Source organism: Sciurus carolinensis, chromosome 12, assembly GCF_902686445.1.
Source record: "Sciurus carolinensis chromosome 12, mSciCar1.2, whole genome shotgun sequence".
Lineage (NCBI taxonomy): Eukaryota > Metazoa > Chordata > Mammalia > Rodentia > Sciuridae > Sciurus > Sciurus carolinensis.
Window position 1 is genome coordinate 46,381,847 of NC_062224.1, and position 20,108 is coordinate 46,401,954.

Genomic DNA, 20,108 nt, shown 5'->3' on the forward strand with positions numbered 1-20,108 from the left:
AGAATAGACCAATGACCTGAGTGCTGCTTGCTTATCTATCATCTATCTATCTGTCAATCATCTATCTACCTACCTACCTATTGGTTGTCTCTGGGATGCATTTCCTGAAGTACAGTAGTATGGAAACCCTGAGCATATGCCACATGTTTGGAAATCCTGACCGTCACCCCTGCACCCAGTGGTGGTAACAGTCATCACCACCTCATCCCCAAACCTGGAAGAGGGTTCATCAAAAGCCTTTTTGCTTGTTCTCTTGAGAAGACTGGTGGGACAAGAGCCATGCTTCTGTGTTAATTAGTTGGTTTTAACTGGGCCAGGGGGAGTCCTCTCTGCCATGTCCCACATGGAGGAGAAAAGGGTTAACTGCTGGAGGATGATGTTGGCGGTATTTCACTCAATTACCCAAAAAACTTATCTACTCAACAAACACACAAGAGCCAATATTCTTTTTAAATGAGAGGGGGCATGACGGGTCTGGCCATACCAGTTCTGGCCCAACTCTTTCTTTTTTTATAACATATAGATAAAGGGGGCCAGGACCAGGAGGAGCTTCTTCTGTGATAGACATGATAGGGTGGAGTTAGGGGAGCCATTCTCTTAGGGGAATATTCCAGAAGGAGAGAGGGAACCACTCCCACGTAGTGCCACATATTTCCCGGCAGTTCCTAGAAGCCAGGACTCTGCGTCCTATGGCTCAACCTAGTCTGCTTCTGCTAAATAAGGACAGCTTCCCACACTTGACCTTGGGGGAATCATTGCCACTACTGAGCAGAGAGAGATTCAGAGCTGCTGAGCTGAGCCTGGGTCAGTGCTAGACCTGCCAGCTGCCCCTTTGCTTCCTTAATCCTTACAGAGCTTTGTGTCCTTAGCGCCTTTCTTTTGTGACCTGGCTTTTGCAGTCAGCTGTGCTTAAGTGGGAGACAGGAAGGTCCCCTCCTGTTGGTGGTGGCAGGTCCTGTTGTTCCTGGTCAATCTCGAATCAGGCTGGCTGCACGCTCTTGCATCCATCACCTCCATCACCTGCATCACCCTGGTGGGTGAGGACCGGCCCTGTTTAGTCTGTGGAGCCTGATGCTTTCTGCATCAGATTCAAAGGTTCCGGGTAGTTCCTGGAGGCCGGTGCCCTCTCTCTCCAGGCCTTACCCAGCTTACCCCTGACTTCATCTGCCTCCTATCCACAGCAGACTTCTCTGACCTTGTTGAACACACAAAGGTCCCCTCTGGGTCTTTGCCTTTTGTTCCCTCAGTGACTATACCTCATTCATTTTTTCCCTCTGTCCTGTCTTCTCTCTAGCTTGAAGCACAGAAGTCATATTCAACTGTTTTGGTCCAGCCTGGAATGCATCACAGATGCCCCCTTTTTTGAACTCCTATGCCATTTATGTATCAGGCAGAATACTCCAGTATGCCTCTGAAGCTCTGTGATAAATCCTTTAAGGAGGGGGACAATGCTGGTAAGGGGACCAGTCTCTTATAGGCCTGGGGTTCTTGGGCTCTGGTCCTGACCTTTCTGTTCTTCATTAGCCTATGAAAAAATATCTCCTCTTCATGGTCCTCAACTAGGGAGCTGTTTGGCTTCTAGAAGACCAGCAAATTGTCAATTGTCACACCTGGGACAGGGCTGCTGGCTTTAAGGCCAGGGATGCAGCTCAACATCCTCCCGGGCACAGGATAGCCCCTACCACCCAACAAAGGATTTTCAGCCCCAATGTCAGCTGCCCTATTTCCTGAGTTTATCTCCCTACCTGTAAAGAGGAAGGTTGTGAAAAACTCAGCCAGGTTAAATGTATGAAAGCAGAAGAAGCTGTAGATTCTGCAGCCACTGAAGCCGGCTTGAGCATCCATCTGTTCTCTACACTCTGCGTGGTATGCGTTCCTCTGGGAAGCAGGGTAGGTGTGAGGATAATAGGGAGCATGGAATGAAAGCTTGGTCATTTCTTTGATGCCCAAGAGAAGCCCACCTGCACTCCCACAAGCATGGTTCCTGCTTTGTAGGAGAGGACTGGGCTTCACTGTGGAGGAAGCACCCAGGGAAGACACTCGGTGGAAATGGGACTGCTTAGGCCATTTCAACCACTGCTCCTGATATAAGCACAGCCTGCACTCCCCCTTGCAGCCGGCAAATGGAGTCAGAGCAACCAGGGCCCATGGACACCTTCCTTCTGGTGGCAGCTGCTGGGTGCACAAGCAGAGTGCTCCCCCTCGAGGTAGGGGACTGGGAGCCTACCACACAACTCTGTTCCCTGCAACAATGCCGTGTTCTCTGTGAAGACAGATGGCAATGTTCAGGAAAAGGCCACACACTCCCTGCCAGGACACACGTCCACTAGGCTCAGCCATATTTCACCTACCAAGACCTACCAAGCCACAGTTGGCCAGCGTCTTTTAATCTTTAAAGAGCAGATGAAGTTGCAGCGGCTTGCCTATCCCGACCCAGCCAGCTTTGGGGAACAGTCACTCATGACAGTTCATCATTCCTATTTGTTTTTCCATTTAGGAAGTAGGATTTTGAATGGCATCTGAAGAGAAATCTCTTTTCAAGGTTCTCCTTGGAAAATTATTCTGGAACTGGAAAGGGTGATACCTATGCCCTTTTTAAGGCTAATAACATTGGCATAATTCCATGAGTGATGCGCAGCAGGGATCATAATCCTTCTGGTGGCAAAAAGTAGGAAAAACATCAGTCCAACGAGAAGATAACACATTGCCCGTTCCCCGGTAAATAAAACCAGGCCACATCAATTTCTCTTCCGCCTGTGAACGATGACCAATTTATCAAGTATACACTGAATAATGACTTTCCTCGGGGACAGCAGCTCTTATGATAAAGTGTTACTGCTCTAGCTACATTATTATAAACAACATCCAATTTATGAAGTTAGGAAGCAGATGCGTTTCTCAGTAATGTGTCACCATTATCTAGAACGAGCCATAAAATCTAGGCTGTCATGTATTCTCTGGCTGCAAACTTCAGACAATTAATATTCCAATGAAGCGGTCCTGATCACAAGCCCAATTTCGAAATTAGTTGTTCAATATGCTGATTAAATTTCAGAGCTGGACCTGGTTGTGGCCAAATGTGAGTGGCCAAATGTGACAAATCCTAATGCAACTTTTCAGACAGAAGGAACAGTTGGAGACATTGGAGTTTTTTTGTGAATTTCAAATGAGGTATCTTCACCTCAAGAGAGAGTCGAGATCTCACCTAGATGTCCAGAGGAGGATGAAATCACCAATATTTTCTTAAATACCATGACTGTTCCTCAATCCTGAGTCAGTGTGTGGAGGTGGCCTCACAGTGGATGGACCCTCTAGCTTGACGGATGGTGGAGGCTCGGCACTGCTCTCCCCTAAAGGTCATGGATGGGCAACCCGTGCTTCCTCACCAGCTCAGAGGAGCCATAGAAAGTTGCAAGTCTGCAGGATCTTAGATAAGAATTAGGAGACAGGAGACAGTGGGAGAATTAATTTCAGAGTAATATTTGAAAACATAACCATCTATGGTGCAGTCGATGCCTCTGGAAACTACATGTTCAGTGCTGGAGACATTGTCCCTGTCTAATAGCTTACTTTAAATATCTGAGAAGGGCCATGCTAGACATTTTCATTCAGAATATGTCAGCAAAGACAGTTCTGTTCTGTCAGTTAGTTTGCAAATCCTATTTCAGTATTCAGTTTGCATTGAAACATGCCCATTTATTTCCTTTGTCATTTCAGAAGTGCTCTCCTTTGTGCCTCTGTGGACTCCTCAGGAGGGTGATGGATTCTGAAGATGGATTTCACTATGCTGAACATAAACCATTGTGTTTAAAATTGAAGAACCAGGAGAGAAAACAAACAAACAGTACTCACTGATAGTACATCCCTGAGGAAATGGACACTTGTCCACACTGCTTGAGAAGGTGCACACTATTAAGGAAACTTGGTGACTTGTTCCATTTTTTTGCTGCTATATCATAATACCACAGGCTGCATAATTTATAAACAATAGAAGTTTATTGACTCACAGTTCTGGAAGCTGTGATATCCAAGAACATGGCACCAGCACCTGGTGAGGGGCTTAGTTCTGTGTCATAATGAGGCAGAAGAGCAAGCGAGCATGTGACACACAGAGAGGAGATCAGGGTGAACTCAGTTTTTTGGTCAAGAACCTGCTCTCATGATAATTAACCCACTCCTGCAATCAAGGCATGGGGCTCTGTCCTCATGACCTAATCACCTCTAAAGTTACCACTTCTTAGTACTGAGAAATGGCAATTAAATTTTAACATGTGTTTCAGAGGGAACATTCAAGCCATAGCATTTGGAAAAGACAATTTGGCACAAGCATCAAAATCCATATCCTTTGACTCACTTCCAGGAATTTTTCCTAAGGAAAAAGTTAGTTGGGAGTTGTTGAGTATATTACCACTTGCATTTCTGAAAACTATATGGAAATAAATGTCCAGCATAAAGGGATTTATTAAGTAAGCACTGGAACACCCATGAAATGTAATGATACACAGCCATAAAGTCATACTAGGGAACATGTTCAATCTACTGTTCAATGCAAAAAGCCACTTAAAAGAAAATGTATCATATGATCTCAATTTTATATATGAAAGGATTTGTAATATCTGCTTGGGGGAAAAGAATACAGACTATCTCTGTATGGTGAAATAGGGAGTGGATTTCAATTTTTCTTCTTTGTGCTTTTCTGAATATTATATAATAAACATGCTAATATTATGCTTGTTATCAGAGAAAAAGAAATACTGTGATTATTAAAGAATGTGGGCCAGTGATGTTAGCAGAATTCTTATAAAGGACATAAGAATTCGTATGATACATTACAGTATACTATGAGTTTTATAGTCAGGAGGGAATGAGTAGGGGAACTTATTTTTTGTTTTTTATTTTTTATTTTTTTGGTGTTGTTGGGAATCAAACCCAGGGTCTCACATATGCTAGGCAAGCACTCTACCATGGAGCTACATCCCCAGCCCTTTAGCAATTCTATTTATGATCAGGTGATCTTGGAAAAGCAAGGAAAGGGAAAGCAGGGTCATTCAAGTATAAGAAATTTTCTAAAGAACAAGTATATGATTATCTCACCTTGCAAAGAAGATGTGAGATGTGTACAGGATGTATTTTGGATTAAAATTCATCATAAATTAGAGAGAAAATGGTCATGTTAACCCAGGAAATCGCTTTGAATTCTGATATCATTCATTGATCTGTCTATGCAAGATGAAGCAGGGAAGTCAATGGTAATTATACTACTACCATGCAGAGTGGGTCTTGTGCACAAAAACCCCAATATGAAAAGAACCCAGTCTGGGGAGTTGAAATTGATCTCTACCCATCTTGTTGGTGGTTCTATGCATTAGTCAATTTTCTGTTACTATAATAAAATACTTTAGAACATCAACTTGTAATGAAGAAAAGTCAATTTTGGCTCATAGTTTTTGAAGTTTCAGTTGATGATAATTGGCCCTGTTGCTCTGAGCATGTTGCCCAATACATCATGGTGGGAAAGCCTGGCAGAGAAATTCTATCCACTTCATCATGGAGCATAAAAAAGGAAGGAAGGGGCTGGGGTTATGGCTCTGTGGTAGAGTGCTTGCCTAGCATGTGTGAGGCACTAGGTTTGAGTCTCAACACCACATACACATAAATAAGTAAAATAAAGGTTCATCAACAGCTTAGAAAATATTAGAAAAAAAAAAAAAAAAGGAAGAGGAGGGGCCAGGGTCCCATAGTCCCCTTCAAGGGCATGTCTCCAATAACCAGAAGACCTTCCTTTAAGCCCCACCTTTTAAAAGTTCCAACACTTCCCAATTTTCCATGAGCCAGGGCCAAAGCCTTGAACACATATGCCTTTGGGGAATACTTATCCAAACCAGAGCACTGCATGACAGCAAGCCCTACACGTCCAAGTGTCCCCAGTTGGAAACGATAGGGAGGGTGGGAATGTCCTCGTCCAGGAGTTCCCATAAACACTGCCTCCTTTACCATCCATATCTGTCCCATGTGCATATGTGTGTGTGTGTGTGTGTGTGTGTGTGTGTTTGTGCCTGCATGCGTGTGTAGATGTGTGTGCTTGTCCAGCCACAATCTACCCTGTGCATGTGTGTGTGAATGCTAGCCATGGTCCATCTGTGTGTCTGTGAGCCTGCATATGCCTGCCACAGCAGATCATGAGGCTCCTGCTGCCCAAGCTGGCAAACCTAGGACGGGACAATGTTAGTACCATTGCCTTATTCCTTGTCCCTTAATATACAGCTATTTCCTCTTTTCGTGGTACTGAGTGCTCAGTTCCTTAGAATCCTATTGGATGTAACTGCATTACACCTTACCCAAATTCTCAACAGAGGTGGGACTGCATTAGAGCAGGAACATGATACTGACCAACACCAAGTGCTGTTAGTTTCCTTGAGCCTCCAAATGAAAACCAGCAGGGCTCTGATCCTGTGATAACCAAAAAAGTCCCTGAAATTCTTCCAAAGTCACTGCAGGAGCTATGCTGTAATAAAAGTTCAATATCCAAATAGAATTGGATGGATTCTCAATGGCGTTAGACCCAACTCCTCTCAACCTGTGACCTCTCCTCAGGTGCCAGAGAGTGACTTTGAATACCCACACCTTTGTAGGATGACTTTCCCCTTCGTCATTTCTAGCTTTATAATACTCATCCGTCTGATAACTTATTCCAGTTGGATATTTGGAACTTGAGGGCTTGACCAGTTTTGTGATGTCATAAATCTTAACACATCAAGAGTTGAGTCCAGGCCCTATTTTTGAACTCACTCATGTATTTGTTCATTCATGAGAATCAATATTTGTTAAGAAAGTACTACTAACTAAACACAGCCTTGGATGTAAGGATATAATAATGAGCAGAAAAATCAATCAAGCAATCACCTTAATAATACAAAATTGCAAACTGGGATGCAAGTTCTGGGGAAGGAAAATAATAGGTTAAAGGAGAATTGTTATAAAAGAGCTGGCAAGTTCGAGTAGTCAGAGGTGGCCTTTAGTGAAACGAAGCTGGAGCAGCATCCAAAGGCCAGGCAGAGCTAGCTAGTCAAAGGGGTGGTAGTGGAATTTGATTGCTGTCAATGGAAGAAACAGTGTGTGCAGAGGCCTGTTTAAGAAAGCCACTAGGGTGTAGGAGGAATTGAAAGAAGCCAGTGTGGCAGAACACAGAGAACAGAGACATTTGAATAGGGGCCTTACAGACTTGTTAGAGAATTGGTATTTATTTTAAGAGCCATAGAAAGCCCTAGGAGGCCTTTAAACTGAAGTTTTAAAATCAGATATGCATTTTGGAATGATCATTAGAGATGTAGTCAGGGAATCTGATTGGAAGAGAATTCAACTGAATCCCAAGAGAAGGCCGCCACACAAAATCATCCAGGTGATAGAGGAAAGCAGCCTGAACTAAGATGGTAAGGGTGGAGTCGATGAGCAATGGGGTGGATGGAAGAGCTCTTTAGGAGGTAATGTGGTTGTCCTTTGGTGAGGGGTTGTGAGAATAAAGGAGATGATAGGGATAGTTCTTAGTTTTCTTGCTTGGGTGACCTCAAGCACAGGTGTTGATGCCATTCATGGATGTGGAACCTCAGAAGGGGTTCCATGGGGATGTCCATGAGGGCTGGGAGACACTACGCATTTATTTTGGGGTTATTTAGGTTTGAAGTATTTTTGAGACAATTTGAAGAGAAGTCAAGTAGGGAGTGGCCTTGACGAGGAGTGGGAATAGGGAACAGACTAGAGAAGATACTGCAGTCTTGGGCTTGTGGGTATTTGAGAACATTTGCCTTCTGTCATGTTTTCCTTTTCCTGATGGTTCTGTCACATGCCAGGGTGGCCACCCAGTGTGACAAGCAGCAGGAGAGGCTTAGAATCCCTCTGGCTTGAGGAGAAGAAATTAAACTTCTCTTTAAAGATGTATTCGAAATAGGATTAGAAGTGATATGTGTCCTTTGGGGACCTGAAATAAGAGCATAATCTAGGGCTTTTAATGACTCTGCAATATTGATGAATTAGGAATCAAAACCATAGGAAAAAATTTTTGGAAGCATCTGAGTTATTCAGACTCCCTAAAATGTGATAATTGCCTAGCTAGATGGAAAGATGGTCTCTGGCTTTCTTAACACGAGGTAGAGGCCTGTGATGGTTAATTCGAATTGTTAATTTGATTGGATTAAATATGCTGATGATTAAGAGGCTTCTGGGTGTGTAAATGAGGGTGTGTCTAGGAATGTCTGCAATGTGGGACAGTGAACTGAAGTGGAGCCCCTCCCTAAGCATGGGCAGCACCACCCAATAGGATGGAATAAAAGTTGGAAGAACAAGGAAGCAGATGCAGATGCAAGCTCGGCTCTTCTTGAACGGGTTCTTGATTGCTGCTTCTATCATCTGAGGATATCAGGCTTTTTCTTCTTCACTCTTCCAAAGCAGACTCTGCCAGTGATTCTCCAGGGTTTCCAGAAGCCTTGGTCTCGGACTAGGGTAGCACTGTTGATCCCTCTTGTTCTGGCGCTTCCGTCTCTTGGACTGCGCAGCTACTGGTTCTTCTAGCTCTCCAGTCTGCAGAAGTCCATTGAACTATCCAGCTTCTGGTTGTGTAAGCCAATCTAATAAATCCCCTTTTTATAATCATACTACCTGTTGATTCCATTCCTCTAGAGAACCCTGACTAATGCAAGGTCTGTGTAAGTTTTCGGGAAGGTTCTCAGAGGACCTATCCCTGATCACTTTACAGCCCTTGCTAGTGGCCATGCAAGAATGAGATTGTGCTAGTGATGGCTCCCGGCTCCTTGTGGGGGCTCTTATCACTTTGAATATTTAGGTGGTGGAGTGTTTTCTACCATTGACCTCCAATTCTTTGATTCTCTGTCACTACCTGTATGTTCAACCAAACAATTCAGTCCTGAAACTACCTGGATTTAGCACAGACCCCCAAGATTTGAGACACCCCCACTTCAGGTGCCAGTCACAAGTTCTGAGCCTCCAGTTTTCTGAATGGCTTGTTATTAATTGAGAGTTTTCACAATAATTTGCTAGAACAGCTCACAGAACTCAAGAGCACACTTTATTGACATTTACTGGTTTATAGCAGAATAGCCAGATGAAGAGGTATGTAGGTTAGGCTGAGAAGGGTCCTGAGCATAGGAGTTTCTGTTCCCATGGGGCTAGGGTGTGCACCCTCCTGGTACATGGATATGTTCACCAGTCCAGAAACTCTCTGAACCCAGTCACGCAGGACATTTTATGGTGCTTTCACCCTGTAGACACAATCTATAACTAACTCCATCTCCAGTCCCTCACCTCTCCCTAGAGGTTGGAGGGTGGGGCTTGAAGTTCCAGGCTCCTAATCAAGGCTGGGTCTTTCTGGCAACAACTCCCCATCTTGAAGCTATTTAGAGGCCCCCACAAGAATCACCTCATTAGAACAAAGACGCTCTATCCCTCCCATAACTCAGGAAATTCCAAGAGTTTTTAGGAGTTCTGTGTCAGGAACTGGGGACCAAGACCAAATACATATTTCTTATTATGCCTCAGGGGGCTGTTCCACTCAGGGGTGCTCCCGTGGGAATCCTGTAAGTAATTTACAGCTGACTTCAGCAGCAGCGTCCTCCTGTCCCCCTAAGCATGGCTTTCCCACCAGGGCCCTCAGTGCCCGCAGAGGGAGCCAGGCGCACCTGCACCTAGGCCTGGTGCCTGTGCCTGGCCTTCTCCAGGGTCTGTCCACAGTACTTAGATGGGTCAGAAAGTCCCAGATCTGGGCAACTCAGGACATGGAGCAAAGGACAGTGTGGGATAGGGAGGAACTGTGTTTAATTTGTGTTCGTGTCTCTGGAGAATGGCTGTCTCACAACAGTGGGAACTCTTCTATCCTAGTCACAATTTCAGCAGGAAGAATAAGAGCAGTGCTTACCACTCACTGAGCTCCTGCTCTAGGCAAATACCTGCACTTTCCTGCTAATTCTTATACCCTGGGGGGAGGTATAAGGCATAAGGATTCCCTGTTTTGTAGAGATTCCAAGAGCTTTGAAAATTTCCTCCAGGTCTCAGGCAGAATTCAAACTCAAGTATATTAGTCCGATCAATGTCTATACCCCAACTTTTTTTTTGCAAACATAGTCATTGAGCCCAGGGCCTTATACATGCTAGGCAGGTGCCCCACCACTGAGCTACATTGCCAGCCTATGTCCTTTCTTGATACCTCCAGATTCACAATAGGGGGACAGAAGCCAGACCCATGAGGTGCCCCCTGGAGGCTGGCCAGACTTCAGCAACATCTGATTGACTTACCCCTTCGACTAAATCAGAAAAATGATAACCCAGCAATGCCCAAGAGCTTTAGGTCACAGCTTGCAGTGATCCGAGGTGCAGTCAGCAACCTTCATTGGTCTGACCAGGTGGAAGTGAATTCCCTCAACCATCTGAGTTCTCATTCTGGTGTCTTGAGGACCCTGTTTGTGTATATTCCTAAGTGCAAACTGTTCAGGGAAGAGGACACTGGCATGGCCTCTCTTCTCCCCAAAGCACAGCCAGTCAGGATTCTGGCCTGCATCAGGACCCCCGACTCTCCATCACACAGAGTTATCTGAGCAGGCCTCTGGGCAAGAACCTGGTAGTAAGTCAAGCCCTGATGCCTAGTATGCAAATAGCTTTACCTCAAGTCTCCTTAGTCCCAAGGAGAAGCCTGAGCAACCGAGTTCTCTCCCACACTCACCTCTCCCACTGCCTTTAATAGCTTTTAACTCAATTTCTTCAGCTAAAGAGACTGGTAGGGGAGAGGAACACAAATGGCCCCATGGAGAGGACTCTGTTCCCTTCATTCAAATCCACAAATGCTTTCACATTTGCTCAAAAACACCATTATCCCTGCAAAGCCTTCCTCAGCCCTTCACCCCATACCTTACTCCCTTTTCCAAACTCCTCTTAAGATGTACAAGTTGCACTATTATCTTTTCTAAACACCAGATGCTTAAGAAACTTGTCAGGGGGAGGGGAACAGATGTGCATTAAATTTTCAACTACTTCCATGCCTCCAAGTTCTTTTTGGACCTTTGTGGGAGACTACATATATTTACACATCTTGAGAAAGTATGCACATACCATTTTGTGATCTCCTTTTAAAAACATGCATTTCCAAGGTACCTTTCCATGTATGGACATCAGCCGCATGCCCGCCTTTTCCAACGGCTCTGCAGTGGTCTGGCATGTAACGGTTCAGGGTTTGCTTAGTCATTACAGGATTGCTGGGCATTTGGGTTCCTTCCAGCACATTGCTATTATAAATAGCATTGCAACCTCCTCCCAGTCGCTTTTGCATTTAATCACCCACTGCTGCTTAGCTGTTTAACTCTTTCTTGGGGATAGCCTGGCCTCACCAAAGGTGGGGACAGGGCTGAACTTATGTATTCCGCTCACTGCTCACACGAGTGCTGAGCTCAAAGAAGAACTTTATAATAAAAAATACAAGCCATTCACTGAACTCTTCTGTGTGCCAGACAGGGGGCAGTAAGCACTTTCCAGTATTAACTCATTAATAATGTGCTATAGGTGCTACTATGATTCTCATTTTATAAGTAGGAAAACTGGTCCTTTAAGAGATTGTGTAATTTTCCCAGAGCCCACAGAGCCAGGAAAAGGTGGGGCATGCTGTGCCCAGGTTGGCTGACCCTCCACAAACCTGCTTAGTCCATCTCCTTGAATTCAGGGGGGCAGTACAGATGGATTCTTGTGGTCTTTGCTGTGGGACTCCTGTCTCAGGCTGAGGTTGTGCAGTCTTTTTTGACATGCACCTTGGTAAGGACATTCTTCAAGATTAGCTCCATGCAGGATCACATGACTGAAAGATTCTTGTGTGCCTGTGTAGCTAATTGTAGGTAGAGGGCCACCTCTGGGTGCCCACACCTGTTTGTTCCCGAGCCCTGTGACAGCCTGTCTGTCTCCAAGTGGAGTCTGTATTTTGTTTTCATTCCAGCTCCCAGAGTCCCAAATGGAACATTCAGAACAGAAGATGTGGCCTTCCTCTGATTCACAGTCAGTGAAGGGAGAAGGGAGGCAGGAAGGATATGGAATTCCGCTCATGGGGCCCTTTGCACTTCAAATATTTTAGAGGAAGAGAACTGCAGATGTGCCCCCTGCCAAAGAAGCTTTGAGGGCCAGTGTCAAATAGCCTGGAGTGAGCAAGAGCTGGCAGGGTGACAACCTGGGAAGAATAAAGGACAGAGCTCTGGGCCCCTTCCCTTTCCGAAACTCCCGCTGAGAGAGCTGGCTCAGCAGTCCTGGGGGGCTCAGGGCAGCTGCAGGGACTGAATTGGTCCTCTGTCGTCACCTGCTCAGTGCCCGAAGTGGAAAGCACACAGCCTCTACCCTCCTGTTTCCCAGCCAGCCCCCTCCTAATTGTGGATTTCCATACTTGGAGAGAAGCAGCCCCACAAAGGCGTCTCAGGGCGCCAGGCCTGGAAAAGCCTTTCATATAGCACCTAATTTGAGCACCTGCCTTCAGACAGGTGCAGATTAATGGGGATTATCCACATTTCACAGATGAGACCACTGAGGTTCAGAGAACAAAGGGCCAGGCTCATGATGAGCTCAAACTCACATATTCCAGAAACCACTAACTGGGCACCATTGAACACAACATTGGGTGAGCTGTGCGGTACCAACCTGCCAGTTATCAACCATCCTTTAATAGCATGATTTTTCTTTTTGAAAAGCAGTACATTCTCATTTTATACCAAAGTAAAAGGACCAGAGAAAGAATAAAAAGGAAGGAAAAAAAAATGGTCTGTTGTTTCCCACCTGGAGAGAATCCAGAATTAACACTTTGGTTTATGATATGATCTTCATGCATATACTTTTTACATAATTATGTTCATTTTTTGTAGCTTATTTTCTCACTTAGCACTATAAGCCATTTCCTCTAGTCATTAAGAGATCGTTGTAAATATGCCTTTGCGCATAACTACATACCTCATGCCAAATTTTTCTTAAGTATTTCCTTAGCTGATCAAGTCCAATCTTCTGCTGTTGTAAATAACATTGGGATTAAATATTGGGGAGTGAAACTTCTCATGTATTTTTGTAAACTTCCATAATACAGATTTTCTAGAATTACTGGGGCAAATGATGAAAATGTTTCAAAGGTTCGTGGTAAATGTTGCCCAATTGCTCTTTGAAGGAATGGAATCCTTTCACACACATACCAAGAGTCCCTGCTCCTCTGCTTCCTCTCTAGTTTGGCTGTTATCTTTAAAGATTTAAAAAATACCTAATAAAATGATCAAAGTTATCAGTATCTTCAGCCATGATTCTCTGTATGGCTTCCAACTTTTAGTCACTTGACAGATAATGACTAATTTATAGTTTATTATATGCCTGACTCCAGAGCCAAGAATCCTGCCTGCATATCTCATTTAATCTCCCAGCGTCCCTGGGCCAGTCTTATGATTGCTTTTGCTTTGCAGATATGAAAACCAAGACAGACACAGACAGATAAAGTGAATTGCCCACAGCTAGTAGGTGATGAGAGTTCAAAATAAGAACTTGTACATCATCACAAGTCCTGGATTCCAGGGATAACTTAAGGGCAGGTCTGGGCCACTCTGCTCTACACAAACTCTACTCCTGGTTCTAAGTGAGGGACCCGTGAGTTGCAGAAAGTGCATGATGGTGAAGTCTAGGGGTAAACCTGCCAGGATCAAATCAACAAAACCAGCAGGCAGCCTTCTATTCTGCCTAACATATTCAACTCCCCAAAGAGTTGAGCTATTCTGCTGGGCCAAGTTCCCTGCAGGAGACTTAGAGATCAGAAAAGCATCATTCTTTCCCTCAATAGCTTACAAAGGTAAATTACACAGATAACTGTTTTACAAGCGAGGGCCACAAGAGAGGTAAGACTGGAGGGCTCTGGACATTCAGAGAAAGGAATGACAGCTGGTCAGAGGACTGCATTGAGAAGGTGTCATTAAACTCCCCAAAGGGTGAGAAGAAGTTTAGTTGGCAAAGAGGACACGAGAGGATCCCAGGAAGAAGTTCAGGGTGACCCACAGCATCAAAGGCTGTTGAAGAAAACAATTGTCCACATTGTTACAGGGAAGTTGATTCAAAGGTTGGTGTTTGCCAAGTTCAGGGGCCTTGCTCTTAATGTAGGCTATGGACCAGATGTGATCACTACCCAGGGGAACAATGACAAATGACTAGGGAGTTGATGACAAATGCCTATGGGAAAAAGAGAGATCTTGAATTTGAGTGAGACATGAAGAGGCTTGAACAAGGGAAACAAATGTGGGAATGAAAGCAAAATGACAGATTTGAGAGTTTACAGAAATGGAATTTATGGACTGGATGCTTGGTGTTGGGGTCCATTCATGGTTGCTTGACTCCCTAACTCCTTTCTTTCGTTTGCCCCTCACATAAATTCATTGCAGTCCTGCTAGTTCTTCCTCCGTGACACATCCTTAGAGCATCAGTCCCTTCCAGTTCCATGGCCACGGCCCCATCATGACTTGTCCCTTTTCCAACATCCACTTCCAACTGACCTCCCTTCTCCCTCCGTGGTGCCCCTGTATCTTCTCCTGTGGTCATTCAGGGGGATCTTGCAATTTGTGGTCCAAACCAGAACACTTATAAAAAATAAAATGGAGTACTACAGATGATTACACCAGGCAAAAAATATAAACCAGGAGTTTCCCTGGCAAACCTGGACATATGGAATCCTACCAAAGGATCATTTGCAAACATAAGTGATATCGCATCACTCCCCTGTTTAATAGTTTCTCTTTGCAATTAGAATAAACTCTGTGTGTTCTCATGCCAGGCTCTTTTTCCCTACCTCACCTCCATCTTACCTGCATTGTCTCCATCTTCCAGGCATACATGCCTTCTGTCAGTTCCAAGAAATTATACCTGCTGATCCTGCTGTCTGCACACCCTGCTTCAGGTCTTCATGGGATGGCTTATCCTCCAGTTCAGGTTCCCCACCTGCATCTCCTTCCCCATGATCATGCATTTCCTCCACAGTATCTGTCTCATTCATCTGGATAAATTGAAAGTGATTTCTGACAGGCAGGGAAGGATAACCATAAAGGTCACAGTTTCGTGATCTTGCAGGATGTTAACCAGTTCTAAATATAATTTTGAAGTTTAATTCCATCATACCTTTTTCCACTCTCTTCCTGTCTTCATATACATAAACGTGTGTGTGTGTGTGTGTGTGTGTTTGTGTTCTTTCTTGTATCTTCTGAACTAGCATTACTATCCCTATTAACCATCATTAGCATCTTAAAGGTTTAAGTAAGTCCTTGTACCTAGGTGGTGGTAGTGGAAGTATTCCACTCAGCACTCCTCCATCGAGTGCCTGTAGAGAGACTGGTCAGTCAGCAGCTGCTAGGTGCGGTGCCTTCTGGACCTACTTACAGCTTTCTTGCCAAGGTCAGGCCCTGATGGTAACAGAGCCCAGCCAGTCTTGGGGCCTGATCATTTCTGCCCATTTCCTTTAAGGTGCAGGCTCTGCTCTGGAGCTCCTGCAGATTGGCAGAGACTTTCTTAGAGCTGTGCCTCTGTGTGAGGTTCTTTCTTCCCCACATACCCTCCACACACTTCTCATTCTGGGAAGTCAGACCTCTGACATATCTCTGAAATATCTCCCTGCCTCCTTCTCTACCTTTCTTCTTAACCCCAATCGTGGCTCCCCCTAATGATTGTCTTGCACCGTTAGCCCTGTCTTGGTGCCTGCTTCCTGGAGGTAAGAGGACACGAGTGCTCACCATCTATCTGTATGATGGTTTTGTTTTTTTAACTTTTTGGAAATTATATTTTACCAGAAAGTCAAAGACAGTCATCCTGTATATTTAGCATATCATTTATATTAGTGGCAGGTGCTTCAATAAATATTTGCTGAATGAATGAATGAATGAGAACAAATCTATTTTGCTTTGGGAGGCTTGTGTGCACAATATAGTACCAAGGTCTCGGTGGGATTGGATCCCTGATCGGAAGTCAATGGGGCCATATTGGTTGATTATGTACTAGAGTAACTGGAAATATCTCAGAATCAGTTTCAACTCTGAGTTGGAGGGTGTCTTTGATGTGAGAATGCCCAAGTCTCCTGCACAACCCAATTTCTCCTCACTGAGTTCCCCAGGGAAGAAAGGGGCAGAGTGTGACAGAAGAAATGATGTGGCCCGCCGGGACTCTGGGGCCAGGGACTGGGAAGTAAGGACTTGTCCTGGGTCCTCCCTGTAAGCAGACTTCCTGAGGCTTCTGCTGCCACCTGCAGGCAGGTTAATCCCCAGGCCAGGTGTGAGCCAGGGATGGGCAGCAGAGGTCAGTCAAAGAGCTGAGTGGGAAGCCTGTTTCTCTGCGGCCCTCAGCAACAGGGGAGGAATTGGAACGCTAATTCAGAAATTTTCTCATAGTCTTGACAGGTACAAAAATCAGTGAAAACCTGTTTTTAAAATTGTGTTTCTGATCATGCTATTTTCTCTGCTTGGTTATTCAGCAAGTTGAATAGATGATTATGAGTCATTCCCAAGTGTGGCTAATTAAATATTTGATAAATAGAATTTAGCACTTTTCATCTGCAGAGAGCTTACCTGACATTATCTAATTGAGCTTAACAAAAGTATTACCTTCATTCTAGGGATGGCAAAAACTGGCAAAGGGAACCTCTTTAAAAATGATGAAAGGGGGAAAAAAATTAAAAGTTCGTGTGCCTATAGGATGGAGGAATCCTGAGAGCAAGATGAACCGTGGCCGGAAGATTCCTTAATCTTCGGACAGTTTCATTTAATTGCCTGACTCATCACGACTTCTATCCCAGCATCATTGGCCTCTGCGGGTTAGTTTCTGGGCACATTCCTGGAGCCCGAGACAGATCAAAGGGGAGGCAGCTGCACTGTTTCGCCTCTGGCAAAGTCAGCCCATCACGGAATTCAAGTTCTCCTGTGCTGGAGACAAATTAACGAGAGGAGCTGGGTCAGTGACTAGGGTCTTGGAAGGAAGGTCGCATCCCACCCCAATTGCCTAAGAGCTGGCGCTTCCTTAGGAAACCGTGACTCTGAAAAGCTCTGGAGCCCACGCCTGGCTCCTGCTGATGAGCCACAGCGCCACCTGCTGGTCCTTCCCTTAACGCCGCGGACCTGAGACCGATAAAAGATTTTTCTTCTGGTATTCCATATTGTTCCCTGTTCAATTCCCCACCCCTGAGTCCTGGGTTCTCCAGCTGGTGGAATGAAGCTGATAGAATATTTCAAAAGTACTATCAATTGGTTAGAGGGCCATTTCTATATTAACAACAAACACCTTACCCTAACCCTCTTGCTTCTGAATTAAAATTAGTGTTAATGAAGATATTTAAGAGGTATTAGCTATACCAGTGGAAATTGAGGGGATGGGTGGGTGCTCTCTGACTGTGGGAAGATGCAGGGAAGTGTCTAGGATCTGTTTTTGCATAGCAGGGACTCTGTATCCTTCCTTAGATTATGTGCTTGTTTTGGGGATGCCTGAGGAAGGGAGAGAGGTGGTTGTGATCTTACAACTGGTACAGCCACTAAGCATAGCTTTGTGAAGACCCTACATATGAGGCATTTGGTCATCTTGCCATTCCTCCCACCCAGGACCTCAAGGGAGGCTGTCAGGTTGAGTGGGTTCTGTGTTAGCTTTCTGTAGCTATGACAAAGTACCAGAGATAATCAACTTAAAAGGAGGAAAAGTTTATTTTGACTCATAGCTTCAGAGGTATCAATCCATGGTTGTTTGGACCTAGTACTTTAGGCCTGTGATAACTCAGTACATTATGCCTGGAACACAAAGCAGAGGAAGCCTGTTTATCTCATGGCAGCTGGGAAACAAAACAGAAAAGAAGAGGAGGGGCGAGGGTCCCAATATCCCTTTTGAGGGCATGTTCCTAGTGACCTAACTTCCACCCACTAGGCCCATCTCCTAAAATTTCCACTACCTCCCAGCCAGGTCACCAGCTGAGTTCCTATCTGGACAAGTGTTCCCTGATTCCTGGTGGTGGAGTCCTGGTTCCCCAACCTAAGTTCCTAGGCAGCCTGAAGTCTGAAGTTTTGGAAGCTTCAGTGGATTCGTCATCTTCTTTAGTGTCCTGTGCCACCAAATGGTCCGGGCAAAGGATTTCCTAGATTGTACCCTCCATATGTTATTGAGAAACTGCTATAGACAAGGACAGGGCTTTCCACATAGTATCTTATCTTAGCCTTCATGTAGTGTACTGATTGGTATCATCAACACATTTTATAGATGTGAATGAGGCTGAAGCACAGAGAGGCTAATTAACTTGCTCAAGCTGAACAGCTATGAGTGGTAATGCAGGAATTGGAAGCCAGATTAGCCACTGGTGCAGGGCTCTTTCCTAAGTTCCTCTTAGTATTAGGAAGAGATGATCATGGGTCTGTAGCCAAGACTTGATAGCCAAGTCTGGGGGTAATCCTGCCTCTGCCACACCTGGATCTGTCATCTTGCAAGTCCCTTAAGTTTTGTATGCCTTGGTCTTTTGTTAATAACATGCCTACTGTGTCTAATAGGGCCATTCAGTTTTTTCTTTTTTTGAAGGACTAAAATTTTAAAAATATTTGTCTTTTAAAATAGCAATATGAAGATTCAGAAACTCTTAATATCTTCAATGCAACAGAATAATTTCTTCTCTTGCTGAGTTGCTTTGAAGATGAAAGCAATATTTGGTAGAACTCTCTGTTGGCCATGGGGTATCTATAAAAAAATGGTACCATGTGTGTTATTTGCTGGCAACTTCAGAAATCTCTTTCTGAAGATACCTTTATGGAGACCAGAGTAGAAGAGGATTTAATAGAATCGACTCCTTTAATGGCTTGAATATTGTTATGGTTTGGCTATGTGGTATCCCCCAAAAGCTCACGTGTGAGCCAACACAAAAAGGTTTGGAGGAGAGATATTTGGGTCATAACCTTAACCTAATCAGTGAATCCATCCCTGACGGGATTAACCGTTAGCTGGAGGCAGGTGGGGTGTGGCTGGAGGAAGTGGTTCATTGTGGGTGTGGCAAGTGGAGACCCCTCTTTCTCTTTCTCTGCCTGGTCTTTCTCTCTCTGGTCTTTCAATCACAGCAGTGAAAAAGCTGACTAAAACAAATATAAAGATACAAACAGAAAGCACAGGGCGAAATGAAATGACAAGCAGGTGATGTGGCACTAGGTGTCCTGGAGACACACTGGATCATGATGAGAAAGGGATGTCTGCCCACTTGGCCTGAGGAATCCCACTCCCAGAGGTTTGTTTGAAGAGAACCCAAATGACCCTGAACCCAAATGACCTGTGTATTTCCTATTCCATTCTCCGTTTTGTGCAGCTTCGCTTCAGCCATGAGGCCGTAACTGCTAAGTCCTTACCCTGCCTGTGCTGCTCCTGGGAGATTCGGTGCACCCTTCCTCTCCCTCTGCCTCCTCCAAGCTTTCCCACTGGGGTCGATGTCTGACTGACTCATGCCCAGCTGCAGTGAGAAGTTCCACCAGCCCTTCAAGGTCTATTCAGATGAGTTTTCCTCCATAAAGTTAACCTGATTCTCCCCACCAGTTTCTAACCAGCTTACCTTTGCAAGCTGTATTAGTTTCCTAGAGCTGCTGTTAACAAAGTACCACAAACAGGGTGACTTAGCAGCAGAAATGTTAGCATCCTATGGTTCTGGAGGTCAGAGGTGTGAAGTGAAGATGTTGGCAGGGTTGGTTTCTCCTGAAGCCTTACCTTGGCTTATAGATGCCCATCTACTCTCTTTATCTTCACACGATCTTCCCTCTATTTGTACCTATGTCCAAGTTTACCCTTCATATAGAAACATCAGTCATATAGGATTAGGCCTGCTCTAATGATTTCATTTAACTTGATTATCTAAAGATCTCCAAATGAGGTTGAATTCTGAGGTACTAGGAGTTAAAACTTCAATAATTTTTTTTTTTTAGGGGTGAGCACAATTCAACTCATAACAAAGTTCCCTTGTATCTTTATTAGAGTTCTTGGTGAATTATCATTATGCATTATGTTCTCCTCCCTTGGAATGCAGGCTTCTTGGGATCAGGCCTAGATAGAGATCATATTTGTATTCTGTT

General features: G+C 44.6%; 1 long non-coding RNA gene across 3 annotated transcripts in view; it reads left to right on the forward strand.

Moving 5' to 3' along the window:
• The window catches only part of LOC124962376 (uncharacterized), a 32,878-nt gene extending 28,142 nt beyond the window's left edge, over positions 1 to 4,736 (forward strand). For all 3 annotated transcript variants that reach the window (XR_007104463.1, XR_007104464.1, XR_007104465.1), the window contains 2 exons: positions 1,295 to 1,454; positions 3,718 to 4,736. This is a non-coding gene — a long non-coding RNA (uncharacterized LOC124962376). The remainder of the gene's footprint in view (positions 1 to 1,294; positions 1,455 to 3,717) is intronic.
• The last annotated feature ends 15,372 nt before the right edge of the window (positions 4,737 to 20,108 follow it).